At 41.8% G+C, this 21,951-nt stretch overlaps 1 protein-coding gene and 1 long non-coding RNA gene across 18 annotated transcripts in view; one reads left to right on the forward strand and one right to left on the reverse strand.

The window, feature by feature from the left end:
• The window catches only part of EHBP1 (EH domain binding protein 1), a 213,889-nt gene that overhangs the window by 136,514 nt on the left and 55,424 nt on the right, over window positions 1-21,951 (reverse strand). The gene's annotated exons all lie outside the window — the stretch shown is intronic.
• LOC308191857 lies at window positions 6-17,568 on the forward strand. The gene is made up of 2 exons (XR_013948318.1): window positions 6-12,394; window positions 17,156-17,568. It is a non-coding gene; the product is annotated as an uncharacterized lncRNA (long non-coding RNA).

Here is a 21,951-nt window from a genome sequence, read left to right on the forward strand (position 1 = left end):
TGAAAGCAAAGGAAAAACAAAACTAACATAAAAGCTGTTGTTCACTAAAACCTGCATGTTCATAAACAAACAAACAAATTAAATCCACATCATTCTTTTTTCAAGTATGTAAGCAGTAGCGATACCTATGGTCCTTTTAAGAGACAGAAACCCATTTCTACATCTAGGTCACAGCCACTAATGGTGGCCCTTTGAACACATGCTTAACGCAATATAAAAAAGACGACTTTCATTGTGATTAGTGGTCTTCCATTAGAGACCCTAAGTCATTCAGGGCTTGAGCTTATAGTAGCAACCACAGCAGGTATCAATTTAAGAATGGGGGAAACACATTACTCCTTTGGCAAACTGAAGCAGGAGTTGATCCAACCTGTGGAAGACATAGCTTTCAATTACACATGTATTTCTACATGTAGTGGTAATGGGCTATCGAGTTAATATTGCAAACCACTGTCTGTGCTCAGTGCTCAAATACAACATGTGGATATTCTTCAAAGCGATGGTACTCCTCACTAGTGCTGCACGCGTACTAGCAAGAGTGACAGGTTTCTGAAATTAAGGCTGACAATGGTTCCAAAAATATTGGTAAAAACTTTGCAAGGAAAGAAAATAAAAAGCAAGATAAGAGAAAGATAAAAAGCTAAGGTGTATTTCAAAAAGTATGTCAAGATAAAGATGCTGCTCACAGTTTAACAATTCAGACAAACTAATCTAAAATGCATCTAAGAATCTACTCTCTTGTTGTGTCTAATAGCAGCAGCAGCAGCAAAGGAATGATTATATGTAATAAAGCTCCAGGAACAAAAATAAAACAAAAAAGCCCTGCTGTTAACTCTTTTGAAAACTATTCTCACAATACAGCTATGTTTTATTGCAGCCGACAGTTTGTGTTGAATAAAGAACACTAATTCAATCAAAACATTCAAGCATCCTTTTTCAAAGTACTTGACATTTCCGCCCAGCAGAATAAGTCAGAATGTAATATGTCATCCCCAAAGAATACCTTGTTTAAAAAACTAGCCTTATCTGTCAGATTATGCACAGCAATATTATACAGAACTATTAGTGCATGTAGATACCTTATGAATGAATTTCAAAAATGCATCAAACACTTGAGAAGGATTTAGGCCCTCTTAGAAGCAATACTTAAGAATATGCAAATACCCTCAGCTGACGCCAGTTGCACAGATGCGACTACCACAAACAATACAGGCGCTCTCCCCCCGGCCGCCACTGTCAATCAGAGAATGAGATTAAGGTCCGAGGTCCTGACAACGTGTAAAATGGAAAGTCTGATCAGGGACTTTCAATTATTACACAAATACTAATGACAGTAATCTGTCGTTGTACTGCACCTTGCGAATAACTGAACGTTACAACTCCTTACACACAGCCAAGACTTACTGCCAGGTTTGTTCGGAAAGCACCAGGAGAGATGCAGCATTTCTTTTTCACTAGGTAAAGATACGGAAGCAGTTTGCATCTTGAGAGGAACCTGTTTCATAATGCAAAATGTCTCAATTTTCACACTATGGTGTGAAAATAGTGCTCAAGGTGAACAGAAAGGAAGTTTGCTAAACCTCCTCTAGTTTTCCCCCTTTTTTTATAGCATATTTAGAGAAAACTGCCATACATAACGTGGTGTGCAAATATTTATGTAGTGGGCATGGTAAAAATGACTTGCCAATTCCAGTGCATGTGCTTTTCTGCCAAACAGAAAAGGAGCAAGCAGAAACCGGAGAATAACTGCAGTTATGCCCTCACCTCCAGCCAGCCCAAAGGCAAATATCCCGCCAGTGGGCTGTAGTCACCAGGAAACGTTTGCCACACAGACTACATTCTCTTTTGAATCCATTGGGGTGACCTTCTGCTTGCAAACAACAAACCATTACACCCTAGCTGCCTAAAATCTGTACTGTGGCATCACAGTTATTCTTACTGAAATGATGGATAGCAACATAACTCGATTATGTGGGAAAACTCTTACTTAGTTCATTATTGCCAAATGATGAAATTAGGTTTTCCCTTGAAGACTATGCCATTTTTTCTCTTTTTAAAGAAGCACATCTACTTCATACCAATTTCTTTGATAACATAACTGAGATGTATATTGTCTTTATGAAGGTGATACTACTAAAAAGTCAAAGCAAAGCAGCAAAACCAACCAGAAGACCAGTTTGACGGTGAATCTGAAGTGAGGAGAAAGGACAGAGTGTTAAACTTTCAACCTAAAAGCTGGACACAGCCATGGACTCAGGAGAATTTTGGAATGACGCAGAATTACATCCTCACCACTCACGTATTTATCCTACAACTGATCCTCTTGGCATCTGCAGCTTCAGGTTATCTGGGCCAGAGAGTGACTGCAACCTGATTTGGGAAGGAGGCGAGGTTCTCCCAGTGAAGATGATGCTCAACAATTTTTTGTGAAATCTGCTTGGGTGAATTGGTATGGAGGAGGAGATGAGCACAAGCAGCTGTATGCCAGTACGGAACAGCCGCGTGCAAGGAGATTCTCCTAGCACTAAATGCCCAGAGGTGCTGCAGAGAGTAAGACACACTTGGCACTCACGTTCAGCCTTCCCGAGAAAGGAATTCATTTTATAATCTTCTCGTGGGCCAAAGACAGAAGTTGATTTTTCCGGTTCCAACTGAAATAAGAGTCTAAATATGTTGATTTATTGTATTAAAATACAAAACCAGCCTCTACTCTTTCAAGTTTTATTGGCCCTAATATGTGAGTTTAAGTCCTCCTAGTCTCCCAGAAAAATAAGTCTATTAGAACTTCAGTTTTATAAATAATAGCAATAAAGATCTTTACACCTCTGCTGCAGTGTTTTTCCTTTTAAAAAGCATACGCTTAGCCTTACATGTTTTTAGCTATACAAATGGGGGAGGGAGGAGGGTCTTTTTGCCCGAGAAGGATATTCCCAAAGTGCTTAGGTCCTTGACTGATTTCACAATGGGTTATGCTTTCTACCCTCCCATACAATCAACTTTTAAAAGTTTGTCTTTAAATGCCAGAACATATTGAGCTACCACTTCCCAGAAAGGTTGTAGCATTTGTTTCAAAAAAAAAAAAAAAAAGCCAACAAAGAAAAAACTTACCACACGTCACAAGTGATCCCAGAACCACCGAGAACCTTTTTTTTGTAGAAGAATAAATAATTCCTACTATATTCACATCATAGCATCCATTTAATAGTAAAAGTCTGATCTGCTCTTACTTGTGTCTCATAAGAGCACGTGGGATTTTGTAGAAGGTAAAGCAGGAATCACAATGCATTTTTATTTATTTTTTAATTGCTCAGCTTTTCTCATTTTAACTGCATGGTCTTTGTTCAAAAGCACAAGCCCCAATGATCCTTCCAGGTATTTGACAGACACCTGACTGCTGGAGTTGCCGCCTCACATTTTGTAGAAGCTAGCAAAACAAAAATGAACATTGAAAATCAAAAGACTTCCTAAGAACCTAATAAAGTACTTGGCTTCAGAATTGAAGGCTTGAAGGACCCACATACCTTGATCACTTCTACAGTCAGTATAATGCGAAGAAATGCTCTGAAACACCAGCTGCTGTCCTTGGGGACAGGTTGCTGTGAATTTTTGGTGTGAGGGATCCTCCTCCTCTTTCCCTGCTAAAGCAGACCTTTGACAGCAAACAGAACTAAAATATTCTGACAAAGAAAATGAGACTGGCTAATCTGCACCACATTTGCAAAACAAAGATGTTTGGATGGAAGATGATCGCAGAGGACAGATAGTCACCTATCAGTGTTCAGCAGCACCCAGCTCCTCCACATGAAGCAAGTCCAAAGATTAACACCTCCACGTGGAAGGTCTGAACTTGCACCCTTCATTTAAAGAAGCTCCATATAATGCAATAATGCATATATCATGCAGTTGTCTTTCCTGAAAAAAATATACGTTTTAATGATTTGTAATTAACAACCTTGTGTCGTGTAATTACCAATTCCTGGTGAGTCTTCCTCAAGGTTAAGATAAAAAGTGCAAATAAGAAAGAAGCAGCTTTGTGTTTTCTGTTCAACAGACCTCACACTTCTGGAGTTCCAAATAAACACAGTATTTGCCAGCTTTTAGTTGCGGGATATATTCCTCTAGGTTATGTGGGCTAGGGAAAGAGTCCCACTGCAGAAAAGAGCAGAAAGCATCTTACCTCTCAACACCTGGCTCAGCTTCTCTGTGCAGACCTTCGCACCCTGCTACACTGCAGTCTTTAATCCCCAAGACCCAATGGGGTCTCTGTGCACTCTCTCTATACTCTAGAAGTCTCTAGGTTTCTATACTCTCCTCTCAATACACACACGTTGAGGAAATGTAGTGAAGTGTTTCCGTTCAGCAGAAACGAGATGAAACAGTACCGTACTCCTGGATTATTTGGATCACAAATGGTAAGTCTCCATCTCCAGCCAGAATATATTAAAAGATGCATAAACACTGTACAAACATCCAAAAAAGACCTAAACGGGAAAGACAAGTTTCCTAACTGGATAGCACTACTTTTGTCAGAAGAAACAATGTGTTTTAACCGTAACCCAGAGAAGGAAGACATAAGGCATATTATTTTGAGAAGCTGTCTTTTCACATTTTATAAAAGAGAACGCTAAAAAAACACCCTGCAAAGCTATGGAGATTTTAAATAAGAGCATTTTGCTTCACATTTAGGTACAAAATTATCAGACAAAGCAAGTTTCCTAGCTATATATTAAAAAAAAAAAAAAAACAGAGAAGAACAAGTTTTGAGGATTTCTCTTTTCTGGGGCATCGTAATTAAATGGAGCACGTTTCCAAGGAAAGCTACCCTGTGGCACAACCCCTGAGGCCCCCGAGGCCCCCCCAGGCCGCAGGGAGGACCGGGGAAGTTCCCCCTCCCCAGCAGCTGGATGCCAGCCCCGGCAGCCAAGTCGCCAATGCCATCTTGCTCCAATGGAAAGATCACTGCTTCACCAGCAGAGCAAAATGGATCACTAGAGAATTTAATTTGTGAGAGTATACAGCAATTAAATGCTAAAATAGACAAGCTCCAGGGAGCTCTCTCAACTGGAGAGAGTAAATTAGAAACTATGTCAGTTAAAATAATTTAGACAGTCGGATGGGAGATTTGGAGGACCGAATGCAGACAGCACGATCTGCGCTGAAAACTTGTTTAAAAGCAAATAATGGTTCAAGGTACCCAGAACATTATTAAGAATTATGATGCATCTGAAGGCAGAATTTAATGTTTAAAAAATCCTGCACATCCCAGGGACGTCTGAGCCCTAGACATGAGAACTGGAAAGGAAATTAAAAACAAACGTTGCAATGGCTATACTTGATTTTTTTTTAATACACATATTAGTTTATATATATATATATAAAATACGCATACATATAGGTTTATATATATAAACATAAGAGCATGTGGATTGATGAATTGAATGTTGGAAGCACAACACGCCATTTATTACTCAGTGTCAGCAAGCACTTGGAGTAAGCACAAAGAAAAGATCTGCTACTACTGCTCCTACTGACTCCTCAGGGCCTGCTTTTAGAAAGCTCAGTGTGATTTCACCACTGCCCTGAGAGGCCATGGGATGTCATGAATGGCTCTTTCTTACCAAAATCATACCTGTGGTGAGCTCACACAACGTGACGCAGGTCGACCCACTATTCGTCTTCAGGTGGATCTTTCGCATTCACAGACTCTGCAAGCCTCCGAAGATCAACATCAGATAGGAAGTTCAGAAAGTGAAATGGTACCTAGCAAACTGAGGTAATTTCATCTACACTACGCAAACTACAACCAAGTAGTAGTTAGAAGTCCTGCTTTGCTAATAAAAATACTAACTATAATAAACTTCTTAGAGATTTACTGGCCAGATAGCAAAAAAAAAAAAAAAAGTGCAAGACCAAAATCTTGTTCTTGCAATTTATCATTAGATCTCCTAAGACAGCTAGCCACTTCTGAAGTGAGCTTGATGTTTACAAAGATCAATAGAGAGAAGTTTACAGGTGAGGTGCGTAATTTTGATCAGCAGCAGAGAACTACTGAACCTTGAAATACTCAGCCTTTGCCATTTAGTACATTGGGAACACCCCCTGAACTCTTCCAAAGAGGGATGCATGAGAGGTAACATGCTGAGCAACACTCGCCATGGCATTTCTAGCCCTCCTCCTCCTTGCTCTTTTAGATGCTTTCCTCTAGAGATGCTATGCGAGTTTCTTTTTCATTACTGACAGGTTAAAGTTGACTTGTAGATGCCTCCAGTCATCTGCTGAAGTACCTCCATTCTTACGTTCTACGCAAGCGCTTTGTAATGTACAAGAAGGTGCCTTTGCTTGCCCATGCAGCAACACAGCTCGTGCCATGCTGCTCAGGAGCCCTGGTACACGTGGCCAGCCCCTACCGCACCATAGCGATGCAAATCGCATCCTCTCGTGCAGTGCCTGGACCCGAATGTGCTGAAGTCATTGAGTAAGGTGCTAACACTGCCTATTGTGCTGCTTCCCTTTTGTGGCCATTTGCTCTCTCCTGTTGGGACTGTTACATGCCTGGTGGCAGGGACAGCATGTTTCCTTCCAGGTCCCAAAGGCTACAGCAGCCAGGTACATGACCATTTCCCCTAGCCTGTACAGCTACGTGCAAGCCCGCCTGTATTATCACACACATCACTTGGAAGAGCTACTGAGATCAAATCATTTTTAGACAGCGTGAGTCCTCCTGCAGCTCCTGTACAGAATTTTAGTTTTTGCCGTGGACACAGGACACAAGCTCACGGAGGGTTGGCCAAAGTTGGTGGAGAAACCTGTTATTACAGACCAGCTGTTTAAATCCACAAACCTTTGCTCCCAAAGGAGCGGATTTAAGGAAGCCTGGGCTCAGGTTGCTGCTGATACACGGCAGGTGATGCTGGCTGTCACACAAGGCACCCTGTGCAGGGCTAGCGGCATGACAGAAAACAACAGCCCTCCATTTTCTGCACGCCCCATGCCTCTGGGCTAGATCCTTCGTGGCATGCTGCCCCCCCCCGAGAGCAACTCAGGCATCCTGCTTCAGCAGGAGCACTCCCAATAGAGTGTTCTCCCCGGTTTGGGTTTATTTTTCTATTTTTGAAGGGTTCATTTTATACGTTTTTTTATGAAGTTAACCTTAAAGCAGAGTAGAATTATAGAAAATTCAGCTAATGCTAGAAGGTGACAAAGAGCAAATGATAGCTGGTTTCCAAACCTTTAATGGTAACAGGAGAAAAAATATCTGCGTAGTAGTAGATATTACCTTTTTTCCCCTATATAAGCTGCAGTACGCTCAGAAAAATAGAAGAAACTCCCACCAACAAGTAGGAACCAGAGAATTCTGGTTCATCACAGTAAGCTCAGGGGAGTTTCCTTGATAGCCAAGACTATATACTGCTCAGCAACTCAGCTCCACATTTTTCTGTGTATTAAGTGAAGGGCCTTTATAGGGTTACTGTCACCCTACTATTTTTTTTCATTTTACTTATTTAAAACAACAGACAACGCTTGCTAAAAATAATCTACATGTAAGCTCGCCTTCCAGTGCCTGGCACTTTACCCCTATTTTACCCAGGGGGAAGTCTCCACAGGGAGGAGGCATCCCATGAACTGTGTTACTGAACCTTCCAACAGTTATGTAAGAAAGTTGTCCAGTTAGTGTCCCCTGACCGAAGACAGTCTTTAGCTGAAAGTTGATAAATAAATATACTTCTGAAAATGGGCAAACCTAGTCATTATTAGTTTCAGATGTGAAAAAAACGCCAGCCACACCTTTAGCTGCTTACATCTTTTCATTTTCCATTTTAGGCTCTAAATTTCCTTACTCTCTTTTGATTTAACTTTGAGACAAAGATCCAGAATCTTTGACATGGGAAAGGTGGGTTTGGAGTAATATGCCGCGCTGAGCAGTGAACGCTTATAGTTCGACATAACATAATCCAACAATCACTGGAGGGTCTGCTGCTCAGTACATCAAGGTGTGCCTACCTGCAAGCTTTCTTCTGAGGAAACAAATGCTGTGGGGAAAGACACACATAGTACAGACCCCAGAATTAACTCCAGATTATTTAAACTCAAAACTGTAGCTACATAATTTAGTTTCTTTGTAATCTCCAACAAGGAAACAAGTCTGAGGGACTCATAAAGGAAGAAAGGACATCAAAAGAACTACTGTTCCAGTGACTTCATATACTTTCATTCACCTTTCCAGAAAATATTGTGTTTTAAGATGGCATATAACATTGTCTAGACTTAATTATGTAGTATAGACAAAACCTGTTCGAGTAGGTTGTGTGAAAGACAAGTGTTGATAACCAGTTATGATAATCTGAGGATAAACTTCCACAGAATGGGTGCATAATATTAAACAACAAAATTTGCCAGGCTTATGACACAGAGAGCTTTTAATGGTGTCAAGTGAAGGTATCATGACTCGTTTTGTTTCTGTACTGAAGGTTGGACCGTAACTCGGAGAGCAAAGAACAAATGGATGCGTGGTCTGTGTGCCCCATGCCTGTGTGCCGAGCTGTGATGCTCCCCCAGTGACCACCGTTGTCATCAGAACCAGAGCTCTTGAGTCAAACTATTTACCATATTCCTAATATCTTACACTTCTAAAACGTCACTTCAAAAAAAAACACTATGATGTTATTTGAAGCAAACGTATCAGTTATTATTGGAGCACCAACATATCTTGATCATTAAATTCATGATTGTCCTTTTTCATCCTCTTCCTCTTGAAATGCGTAATCCCAACAGGATACAGAAGAGCTGGAACAGCCCCCGGCTATGGAGGACTTACTGGACCTGCTGGCAGTCACTCCTCCCTCCTTCCCCCTCACTGCCTTTCCCAGCTCCTGTCCTTGAGGACATCTCCAAGACCACCGTAACTCCTACAGCCCTGCGGCCATGATAGGAACCGTGCTGGAACCACTGGACTCTGCAAGAAAGCGTCCTCATATGAACGTGTAACTCGTCTACCTACGCCACTTGATTACTCTTTTATCCAAATCTGCAGCTCGCTATCACAGACAAAAACTCTGAGGTAACTTCAAAATGCAAATCTCCTTCAGGCTGTTATCTAAGAGCGGTGCGGTTCGCAAGCAGTGGTTCCCCCATGCAGCACTCCCCCCTACAGAGCAAAGGAAGAAAGAAAAACATTGAATCAATGGGTCTCAGCCAACGCCATGGCGCTGACGTGCCACCTGAATCTGACGTATGCAGGAAGAAGCGGGGGGGAAAAGGTAGGCACAGAACTAGGGTAAAAGGGAGGCAGCTGAAAATTAAGATCTGTGTGAAGCTAGAAGAGAGGCATGCTCACGCACGTAAGACATCGCAGCTGTCACACCCTATGCACACACGCAAGTCAGAGTAGTGTACGGTGCAGGTGTAGTTACTTCTTTTTTATATACGTGTTTCATAAACACAACCCACATTTAGACAGCAAGGACAAATGCAGAGCATCCAAAACACAGCTCTTCGATAAAGATAAATCTCGAGTTTATAAAAGCCTGTCCATCCCTCCCAATTTATTTAAATCAGGGAAACAGCTAAATGGATTTTTTCAAACTTTGCACTTAAAGGAAAATTCACCTCAAGGCTGACAAGCATAAAAAAAAATTCAGTCCAATGGGTGATTTTTTTCTAAGCTGCAATAGTCTGAAAACAGGGGCTTGTAATGAAGCTGCCCTTTCAACCATAACCACGCTGCCACTAGAGCAACACAATCATATTCCCTGTGCAAAGAAGCAATGCATTTAACATTTTCTTCACTGTGTATTATCTATTAGCAGAGTTTGTCACAGAGATATGTGGCAGTTCCCTGCAATACTTATGAATATACGGCAATGCATACAGGAACCCATCCATGTCTGCTTCAGCACAGGTTTGTCTAATTGTATTTTGGCAAACAACTTAAAATACCCTCCCTTCTCTTATCTTGGGTTTCTGTTAAACGCTGTCACTATCAAGAAATATAAGAAGGCCCGGGCAAACATCTCAGATCTCCCCATTGCTATTCACTCTTACTAATGCACATTACATGTTCAATTCTCCCTTGCTGCTTCTCTAAAAAAGGTCTTGTCAAAAACAGATTTCATTTTTTTTTTCTGTGTATGCACAAATTAGTTATGGATGATTAACAAAGCATTCATTCTTTTATTTGCTTTGGCTGAGACTTGATCTGTGTTACATTCATGTGAGGGAAGCACTTCATTTGGTGTTGATTAAATATGAAACACTGCACTGTTGATAAAGAGAGTTGTGTTCAGGTCTGCACATTATACTGACAAAAGATGCGTGGTCTTGGGCTAACATTTTCTTAAACAAGTTTTTCCAGATTTTTAATTGCAAAAAACTTGATACATGTGTTTTTTTTTTTCCCTGTTCACCAAATGGTGGGCAGTAAGTGCTTTATGTCCTAAAGCGATCTGCCGCAGTCTTAACAGGCAGCACTAGTCATTGCACAGTTAACACAATAAAAGGCAATTTCAATTTTTGCCTCGTAATTCGGTTCTTTAAACACTCCCCTTTAAGGCACCTAACTTACATTATAAAGTTCATCCAAAAAAAATCTGCAAAACGAAGCGGGACCGACAGCAAAGCCTAGGTTACAAAATTCTGCTCCTGTTACTTAAAAAATACCATGAAAATGAAGAAGCATCAGAGCAGTTTAATGGAAACTCAGAGCCAGTTGTAACTCACAGTTTGGCCTCGATCCTGTGTTACAGACTCCAGCTATCACAGGATAACACGTGCATAAATGCTCGTCTATACGGCCTATAAATCTTCCAAGTCCATTAAACAGCATCAAAAAGAGCTCACTTAGTTTCAGCGAGGTATTTAAGCACAAGCCTAACTTCAAGCATATGATTTACTTGTAATTAAATCAAGTTAAGGAAAGCCTCACGATTAAGCACCTTGTTAAATCTGGGAACAAATTATTAGCCCTTATAAACCGGGAGATTCTATCTTGGGGTTTATGGCACACGAAAACAAACACGTGCGCGCACACACGGAGCATTATGCATACTTTTGCAAGAGGGGATTTATTTTTAGTTTAACTCCACGGCAGTTAGCGCATCTCTTCCTTGGGTTGGAACGAACTCTGGCCACAATGACTTCCAAGCCACAAATCTCACACAGGCAATGCGGTCCCGCGCCTGAACTTCCAAGAACGATGGTATCACACCGCAATAAAGCCTCCGCTAACATCACAAAACTAAGAGCATTAGGGGCCTTAAACAGCAGGGCTAACAGAAGATGAACTTTTTACTCCTGCTACCTGGGATAGTGAGTCCTGTATACTGCAAAGCAGCAGAGAGCCCAGAGCAAGGGACGCTTGATGCAAGGGAGGTTTAGAAGGGACGGCCGATGCTACGAGGGCTGGTGCTCCACAGAGAAGATGGGGCTTGGGGTCAGCTCCTCTCCCCCAGCCCCGGGAAGCTGTCCCCAGCTGCCATCCGAGTCCCAGCTCAATTCCTACCTGCAACCCCCTGCTAAGGAGATGAACGAGCCTGCAAAGGCCAGGCGAACACCAGCACGTGTGCACTGGCAGGGACACGAAGCAGGGAGCAGAGAGGAAGGACAGGAGAGCACCTGCCTTGGCAGGAGCAATCCGTGAGAATGGTGCAGTCAGTCCTCCTGTGTGCCTGCATTTGCAAACTCCCCAGTGTTTTAGGGAGATTTACTCTTCCCATTGCAGCCTGCGGGTATTCAGTTCCCCATCCCCACATACACATGATGACTGAGGTAAAACAAAGAATTTTTTTTTTTTAAAGGATCCCCAGCAAGATTTTTTTGTTGCTTTGGGTCACGTAAGAATACACGAAATGGTAACACTACAAATGCTCACATGCACTTTCTTGCCTCTATTTCCACTCTCTGGAATTAAGCCAGAGATGTCTAAGTAGTGCACTCTGTTCTCTTCCACTCCCTCTCAGAAATTACAGGCACTTTCTCCTCTGCAGCCAATTTCCTCCTCCTTTTCTGTCCAGGCCCAAGCTTAAACCACTACAAAACAATGTCCCCCTGTTATCCCCCAGGGCCCGCTCTCCATGCTTCCCTGCTGGGCTCCCTGAGCCCTCCCAAACCTTTAAGGCTTTATGTTTACAGATCCCGTAAGCAAACCTGATCTCTCTGCCCTGATTCTTGGAAAATTCCACTCTCCTCTGTCTGTGTATGGACTTGGCTGCTCCGATTTCCTCCTGGTTCAGCCACTCCAAGGTGCTGAGTTTGTGAGTATGTTATTAGCCCGGCTCAAACGTACCTGACACGAACCCAGCAGCATAGCACCAATGCAAAAATGCAGGAATATTCTGGGGGCACGGAGTCTTTCCAGTCGAAGCTTGACACTTGAACTTGGGCATTGGCAAGCCAAGCAGTGAGTATGTCATATTATTCAGCTTCCCACTTTCTTGTCTTATCTACAGATACTGTTCTAGAGCTTGCACACATTATAATTGACAAAAATAAGTGCTACAAAGTAAATATCAGTTTCACATAGTCAGTTTCCATGTATTCTCTTAAAATGTTATTCCCTACATTGCAGCTACAATCAGAAGCACTCCTGGAGTGTTGCATGTGAAAGTCCCACCAGCATTTCTGAAGCTCCTCTATAAACAAGTTCACACATTTGAAAGGCAAAGATGTTACTAATGGTTTATTTATTAACACATCACATTGCCATCTAACACATATACAAGAATAAATTAATAAACACAGTCACCCTACAGAAAACATTTCCTTCACTGCTTCTTGGCTGTGAAGTTAGCCTGGCGTAAGGAATTTTTAAAATCTGAGTGTTTACTTGCTTCGTATTTGCTCCATTCATACTTAAAAATATTCCATAATAAAAAGAAATAAGGGGAAAAAGGTGAGCAGACTTAAGCTCCTAATAATTATACTTTTAAAACCCCTTCCTAGACTCTGCATTAACGAATTATCAGAGAGCAGTGCTTCAGTTCCGGGCAGTTCGCAATAGCACTCGTATAATATTACGGAGCCTGATGTTTTGGCAAAACTAGAGCAGGAAAAAAGCTCAACCTAAGAAAGGCATATTGTACATGTGACCTGCAGGACTTGGATTATTACCTCTAAGCTTATTAAGAGTACAAGCTGTCAGTCGGACCACCCCACAACCAGGGAGGAAAACTAGGATTACTCAGCAGTAAAAGGCATAAGAAGGCGATGTGTATTCTCATGACGGGCAAAGGCAGAGAAAGTGAACCACAGACCTGCTTCAGCTATCTAGAGCCATAATTGGCTCACAAGAGCGACTACCACGTTAGGGCATTATCATTATCTAGCTCACATAACTGGAAATTCACGCTCTGTTCTTTAAATTGGCTTAACCAGCAGCATCTGCAGCACTTTAATTAATTACAGCAATTGGCGTACCTTAAAAGTAGATGCACAGATCTGCAATGATAATGCCCCGTGAGTAATAATTGCAAGCCAGTATTAAGCCAGATCTGCCCTAAACAAAACCAAGTATACGCTGTTGTGCTTCAACTGCACAGAAAACAAGCCTCGGTGCAGTCATTATTCTTGCCTGTATAGGTCCATCAGCAAACACCGCAATTCAGCGTGCCACATGCCATCAGCTGGCAAGTGCTGAAGCTCACGGCACACACGACAAAAAACTGTGCAGGGTAAATGCTGGCATGCCAAAATTCGGTCAGGCACTTCAACTTCGCTTTCCTTCAAAAGATAAACTTGCAATTAAAGCCACAACAGAGACTGATGATCGCTATTTATTTTTAGTGCATTCCCTGCAGAAAAAAAAGGCAGATGTCACACCGAGCACAGAATAAAGTTTTCTTGACAGCCATTAGCTTAACTTCAGTAACAAATCCACAGCAACTGTACACAAACGTGTAATTTTTTTTCCTGGTATCTACAGCTCTAAAATACAATAGACTTACCTTTAAAAAACAGGGACAAATTATTATTATTATTTTTATGTACAGCAATTAAAAATCTTTACTTAGAAGAAAGCTTTTAAAAAAAAAAGCGGGACAATGAAATGCCTGTATCCATCCCGGACACATTCAAAAGCTCTTCTTTAACGCAGCTCTTCATACCATTTCCAGCCAGAAAGCAGAACAATGCTATCAAGATTTGTTGTGACTTGCTTCAGTACGATTTCTGGTTTAAAGACAGATTTTACGTTTGTCTAATTACCCCCGCGCTGGGAAGCAGGACACAAGAATCTGAAATCAAGTGTCTTACATGCAACGAAAGTTTAAACAAACAAGTGTAAACAGCTCAATGCTCCTAAGCTGACCAAATCTGATCCTCAAATTCATCCATAATTCAGGGGTCACAACACCTGGTCTAAAGGCTGTCACTAAGCCAACTTTTGCTACCAAACTCAAACCTGTTTATCACACCCAAGTTTTATCTTTCGTAGCCGTAAGGAAAAAGAAAACCTAATTTCCTTCATTCTAGAAAACACACAGTAGTTTCCACATAGTAGTTTTGAACAGATTTTTAACCAAAAAATACAACACAGACATAGGATCAGCTCAGGTACTATGCTGTTTAAGTTGCCCAAACTTTCACCATCCCATACAAATAGATGCTGCAGCACACAACGTGCCTTTGTGTAATTCTGCCTAACTCCCCTTTTCTGGGAGCACGCTCGCTTCCAATGCAAGGCACCGAGCGAACATCGGCAGGGAACTGAGTGCAAGCCCCAACAGCTAAAATACCGAGGCTGATGCAGCAGCAAAAACCCGAAATAGCAATCTGATGTAGCAATTCACACTGCCAGCATGCAAAGGGTAGTCAGAGGAGGAAAATACCCTTTATAAAACTGCAAAACTCTGGTGACTGTGTTTATATACACTGCGTTTGGGCTGGTCAGGCAGCAGCGAAGCTCTCACTCGGTCTGTGCTTTTTAGAGTTAAACACAGGCTGTCATATGTGTTTATGTATATAAAAGGTGTATGTTCTTACTGGTAGGTGTGATTTTAAAACATAAATACCTGCGCCCGGATAACACGTTTATCTGTGGTGCCCAGTAAACAACTGCATGCACAAGTAAACAGCTGCACCCTCGGCATAATCACCATCATTTCCTGTGGATCCGTTTATAAATATTAATCCAGAATCCACATGTGTTAAGGCACCAGCCTCCAAGGAAAAAGGCCACGGTGCCAGAGAAATACAAAATAAAATAACTCTTATCTAACACCACTGCTTATTCCACACCCCCGTTTCTGATGGAGAGAGATCACAAGGGCGCAACACAAGCTATTCCTTGCGTAAACGCAGTCACGAAACACTCAGATATAAAGGTTGGAAGGATTAGCACAAAAGGTCCCCCTCTAAGACAAATGTCTCCTTCATAGTTCATTTCACAGCCAGCGCGACTGCTCAGCCAGGCCTGCGACGCCGAAGCTCCCCGCGTGTACCTGCTAACCAAACACGCCGAGCACTTGCAAAATGTCGTGTTGATACTAGCAGGTTTTTAGAGGGGATTTTAATTACCACCAAGCCCAGGGAGACGTTTTAAACGCCAGCAGATCACCAAATATCTCCAGCTTCAAATCTCAGTGCTTGACGAAACAACTTCTGCGGAGGAATTAGGAATTTGCCAACTTGGCAGGGCCTGCGCTCGCCTTCCTCCCTTCTCCCCCCCCTCCAGCCTCTCACCTTTCCACAAGCAAAAAATGCAAGACGTGAAAAAAAAACAACCAAACATTTTAAAAAAGTATTCCATATTTGCAAATACTTTTCAGAGTTGATCACATTTACACAGAAGCCACTTTTAAAAATAAATGCACAGGTGAATGTATTAGCACGCACTGGAACACGCTGGGGTTCGCTGTAACAATGAAATTACAAGGGATTTTTAAGCAAGCTGTAAGTAACAAGGGGAAGAAGAAAGTATAATTCAGGTTTCTAAGGACACTTAATTTAAATATTCTTCTCTAATGATTATGCTGTTTCACACGTTGCAGAAAGCCGACATTTCAGGAACTCCCTGGCCTGTTAATGCCATTTTCTCAAGGTACTGGACCTTTCTCTTTCCGTAACAGACTGCATCATGAAGTACTACGATTTCTCAAGTGCAAAGGGCTGAATTTTAGTGCAGAATACTTCAGCCTTACCAGCATGGCGATTTATTTTATTTTTTTACCCCCCCTACTGGCATATTATAAAAGCAAGGAGAGAAAAACCTGAGGGGTGTTCCAGCTTGTAAAACACAACGAGAAAATATTTTTTGTAACCTCAAAATAATTGTTCCCACAACTTGGCAAAACATTAATCTCAATCCTGGGGATTTCTGAGCCATCAGCAAATTTTTGGCAGATTTTTTCATTGAAAAAAATTAACTGAGCACCTTAAAACAAACATTCTGGACCACTTGGTGTAACAATTACCATCAAGCAGTTCCATCATCTGTCACTGCTGAGATCAAAACAGATCACTCCCCAAAACACATTATATGGCTAGTAAGGAGCGATCGATGGAATATAACTCCCCATGATTACCACTGGTGTACAGAAACAAGCAAAAACATCCCAGGCTTAACGAGTTGCTACTTAAATGTTAGACAGTGCTCCATGAACCATTTTATATTAAAATTGGATAGTTCTAAACATCACACATACAAGAAGTATTGTTTGACACAGTGCCATTTTGATGATAAATTGCAATCTACAGCTCAAATAATTCTAGCCAGGGATTAACATTTCAGAGGCTGAGCCAGAGATTATGTGTGTGGATCTTGAATTTCATCATCTCCCTTCGGCACAATAGCTTATTCTTCCTTTTTTCATCTATTCTCTCATGAAGGGTCAGGAAAGCTTAGCCTTGCTGTTTCATTCATTTCATCTCTACATTAACCAGATACCTTGCAGTCTTCAGTTCTTATGTGTTATTCCATTACAAATACTACAGCCACACTGCGCTATGCTACTGCTAATGAGCTATGTACCAAATCAAAGGGTGCCATCAAGTGGTTGCAGTGCACTAACAGCATTATGCAAAGTTTGTGCTCCGCACGGGGTTTCACCAGGACACATGACTTAGGGTGGATTCGACTCTGCCATCATTCAAAGCTTTTGGAAAAATTCAGATGCTGAAAGAGAGTGGTCCCTTGCAACTTTCCTTCCTTCCTTTTCATTTGCAGCTGAGCAGCTGGCACCACCACACAGGAGAATTCACGGTCCCTCAACGCAAGGGTCAACAGGCACCAGGATTTTCATGGCCGTTGTGCGCTTGCCTTCTCATCACCATGCTCCAGAGGACAAGAACAGCCTGCAAGACCTCCAAACAGCCTCCTGGATAACTCTGAAACAAGAAGGGCACTGCAGGGCAGGCGGTACTCTGCAGACCACCACAGAAGGGAGAATAAATACAACCAACCACCTGTGCCAGCACACGTGGTTTCAAATCAGGCTGGTTACCTGGTCATCTACACTTCCTACTGTACTTGAAGACAATGCGACGGCTCTTCCCTGCAACAATACCGATAAATATCTTTGACATTCCTCATCAACTAGAAGTAAAAATGACTTGAAAGATCATTCTGACACAAATAACTGGCCTTCCCAGATGAAATACTCCGTAGCCAAAAACCATTTCTTATTTAGCCGTTTTCTTCTAACACAGATGGCTCGAAAACACAGCCCATTACTCCAACAACTCTAAATACAACTCACCTTTGCCTGGCAGGAAAAAAAAAACAACCAACCAACAACCAAAACCCAAAGCCAATCTGTAGGACACTGAGGCAAAAAGAGAGAAGCAGTCCAGATTTTTCCAATGAAAAGAACGGTGCCGGCCTAAAAGCTGTGGCAACTCTACTACTGTAGCAAAAAAGTTTTGCAGGTGCTATGGAACACAGAAGAGTCTAGTTTGTTGGGGATGAGCTGAGACTGACTTAAGATTATCCAGTTGTGTCTCACCAGATCATGGCCATCAACATCATGACTTCCAGAAACTCAGCTGATGCTTAAAATAATACCTTCCAGCTTGAAAAAAAAAAAAAAAAAGAGGAAAGGAAAGAATGTGATTCAAATGCAACCAGTCAAAACAGACATAATTCTCTTCATTGTGGAAAGGGCTTGGCTCCAAAGTTTAAAATGCTGAATGGTCATGACCACACCAGCTCAACCACCAGCTTTCTGAGGATGCAACTTCAACCACATTTTTCCTGCAGCAGTGACAGAGAAGGCTCCATACTCCAGAAATGCTCAAGGTAAATGAGATCCAAACTCTTCTGAGACTCCTCCCATCCTCCTGAGAACTACCGACAATGTTCCCACATCTGGTCTGTCTAAACAACCTGCCGACAGCTCAGGCAACCGCTCATGATTTGGGATGCCCATCACAGCCACTCTAAGGAAGTAATACATGGGCGTTATAACCATATAAGACAAATAATGAATTTTCATCATCTGCAAGGCAACATTCGTGTGGCAGACCAAAGATGACTGGAGTAGTAGTGCAGAAAGAAGTCAGCCCTTAAAACTCCCTGTGTTCTCCCTCACAGGGATATTTCAAACTTCGTGTGCTCCCCTTTGCACTTGCTTGCTTAAGCAGGCCTGCCAAATCCCTGATTCCTCAATGCACAGCCTTCACAGGAAATCTGCATGCAAGCATGCAAACTTCCAAAGGCTTAACTAGAGGTAGAAGGAAAAAAGAAATCTAAAAAAGCACCAAGAACCATGCTAAGCCATGTCCCAAAGTATTTCACAATACAAGTATTACAGAAATAAAAGAGAGAGAGTGCTTGGCTTCCATGAAGCAGCAGAGAGCTGCTCCATCTGAAGAGAAGACTTCAAGGAAGGGATGCAGGTAGTAGTTATGGAGCAGGCTGCATTAAAGCCATTCCACTAAATCCAGCTGAAACCCCTAAATTGTTCCATAGATCTCAAATATCCTGTTACCCTTCCTCTACAGCATCCACACTAGCTATTTATGCAGCCCATATAATACCTTAAATCCTTCCAAATAAATCAGTTTCTTTCATTATACGATGTAATTAAAGTTACATAACATGAATTATAACCAATTATAGCAAAGACTGATGCTGATGATTCACGGAACAACTTTATACTAATTCTTCGTTGACAGATTTTTAGGGTTATTGTTCAAATAGTCCATTTTGTCCTTTCACTGACAAGCACACAGCCAAAATCCTCCAAAACTCATTATGCTCCTTCCTACGGCTGCTCTTGGAAGCAGGCACCTGATACCTCCGTCATTCCGGGCTTTGGCACTTAGTGGAGTTACTTCTGCAGGGGTGTGTCCTTCACTCTTACTCCACTTTGGCCTGACGACAGCTTATTCTCTCTGCTGCTCACGTTACCTGATCAGCCATTCTCCTTTTGTTCGCCTTTCCATTGCAGACAACTCCTTACGCACCAACATTAGCCATATCAATAATTCTTCACGTACTTTTCGACGTTGCTTCTGATTTGTTAGATATCTTATGTCCTTTTTGATTTTTGTACTGTGCCTTCCTGCGACTGCTGACTTCCGTGGAGCTGTTTTGCCATAGGGAGCAGAGCTTTAAAGAGTTTCCCACATCTTATTCTTTGCCACCAAAATACTCCCATGGTATAGATCATTAGAGCTGCATATAAGAACTGGGAATCTTTAAGGAAAATCTCCACAAACTAAGAAGTATATTTACTTTCAGCAGGCAAAGCCCTCAGAGTCAAACCCACTGGCTTCCTATTTCAGACTGTGCACCACCAGGTATTAAACAAGCTCAGCCCCAGGTCCATCGCACTCAGCCTGCCATCCTCCTGTTTGCTCTCAGCTCTGGTCCACAGGAAACATTTCTACACACCCAACTAAGCCCGAAGTTGTTCTTTGCATGCTGCCCATCAAAATTCAGGAAACAATTTGCCCCAGCTACACACAACACTGAACAACGGGAAAGGAGAAACTTCACACGTAAAAGCAATACGATGGCGCGGGGGCAATTCAGAACGAAGAATATGCTGAGAGGGAAAAAATACTGAATGGAATGGCGTTAATTAAGTTATGAAGGTCAATTAATTTCCATTATATTAAACTCTATTAAGACAGCTAACAACCAAAGATAAGAGGCTGAAGGCAATAACACTCAGCACTATTACACTGCCAGATGGTTTTCCTAATAACAAAGGGTTGCAGGAACCCAGAACTCTTATTTTTCTGTCAGCCAGCTCCTGTTCTGCTGGTGGCCACTATTCTTAAATAATATGCCCTGGGTTAAATTGTGACTGCTTGCATGTACAATCCTATCCAGTCACTTAATGCAGGGCTACATTTTACACAATAATGGATATTTTAATTCTTTTTTCGACACACATTTCTGTACTTTGAGCACATACAACTGCAAGGTTTTATCTCAAATCAACCAACGTATTCAATTGGACTCCCAGATTATCTGCCTTTGAAGGTGACTTATGTCAAAAACATTTTTCATTAAATGTGTTGCCATTTTTCCCATTTTCCACATTGAATATTTTGTACTACATGGCTGCAACATATACTGGTTCAACACCGTATGGCTACTGGGTCAAAAATGAGATTTATCCATCATAATGTCGTCCCAGACGGTGGCATTTTAAATAATGATATTCTGAAATGCATCGAGAGCGAACACGTATCTGTGACTATCTGTGACTGTATGTAAATGTGAAAACACACTCAAACACATAAAAGCAGAAAAAAGTGTCAAGCTGAACAAGCTTAAAAGCAAATACTTTTCTATTAAAAGGCAAGTTGGTCAGCTCAGCTTATGTCTGCAGTATGATTAAGAACCCCACTGTAAAACAATTACCAAGACACTATTCTGTATTTGATGTCTGAAAGAGAAAAGACCTCATGCAGACTCTGTGTGAGCTGGCAAGTCTATTTTACTGCTGATTTTCTATGAATAAACATATGCTAAGAGTGGCTGAAACACACTGCTGGTTTTAAACATGCTTAATGTAGTATTAGGGGTTCGTTTCCAAAGCTGTCTGCCTTGTTTATCAGCTTCCTCCCTCCAGCTGGCAAAGAATACCACTGATAGCAACCCCGATCAGTTGTCTGGCACAGTACACTCATCTACAGGAGACATGTACTTCTAGCAAGGAAATAAAGCCAAAAAACCCTAAACAAAATGGTTCTAGCAATTCAGAAAACAGTTGTACTTTACTACTGTGAATCAATAATAACCATATAAATTATATGTCATCAAACTCATTCCGTTGTAAATGTTACGGTGTACAGCACTTACGGAGCTTACAAACGGAGCGCGTGATGCCTGGGCTGCTCCGTACCACTCCCTGCACCCTCCTGTCTCCATCTTCCATTTGTGAGACCCTCTAGTGTAAGTGTAGCATGAAGATCAGAAAATGAGATTACTTTGTCTTTTCTAGCAAATTTTAAATTGAAAAGCTGTAATATAGTTCTCCAAATTGCTGTATAATCTGTAGGCAAATACGTTCCATACAGTTCCACTTAGGGCAGTTATTAACATTGCATCAGAAATATTATTATTTGAAGGACAGTTTAGACAGCACATTTCATGTGATAAGGATCAAGTAACAACAGAAAACTTCCAGAATTATTTGTAGAAAAAAAAAAAAACAGGAGAAAAGAGTGAGATCCAGAGGCTGCTGTGGGTCAGAACTGCCATGAGCTGACGGAGCTTTTAGGGGAATCTTTTGCAGCACTTGCCCTCGCAACCAGCACGATTGTGTCTCCTCTCCACATGCTCTGCCTTTCATAGGGGGGCACCTCCCTTGAACAGCCCAGTCTTCACATCTTGCTCACTTAACACTAAATGCAACTGTCCTACAGCATTCGGTGCAGAAGTTCTCCAGCAGAACTCGTATTTGTGAAGGGTGTCATCTGCATCCTTTGCCTTCTGTAATTTTCACAGAAGATGCCGACTATTCAGCAGTGGCTTTCGATACCTCCTGGGTCAGTGCTGACGGA

Source organism: Anser brachyrhynchus (genome assembly GCF_964034855.1).
Source record: "Anser brachyrhynchus genome assembly, chromosome: 3".
In the NCBI taxonomy this organism is placed as follows: domain Eukaryota; kingdom Metazoa; phylum Chordata; class Aves; order Anseriformes; family Anatidae; genus Anser; species Anser brachyrhynchus.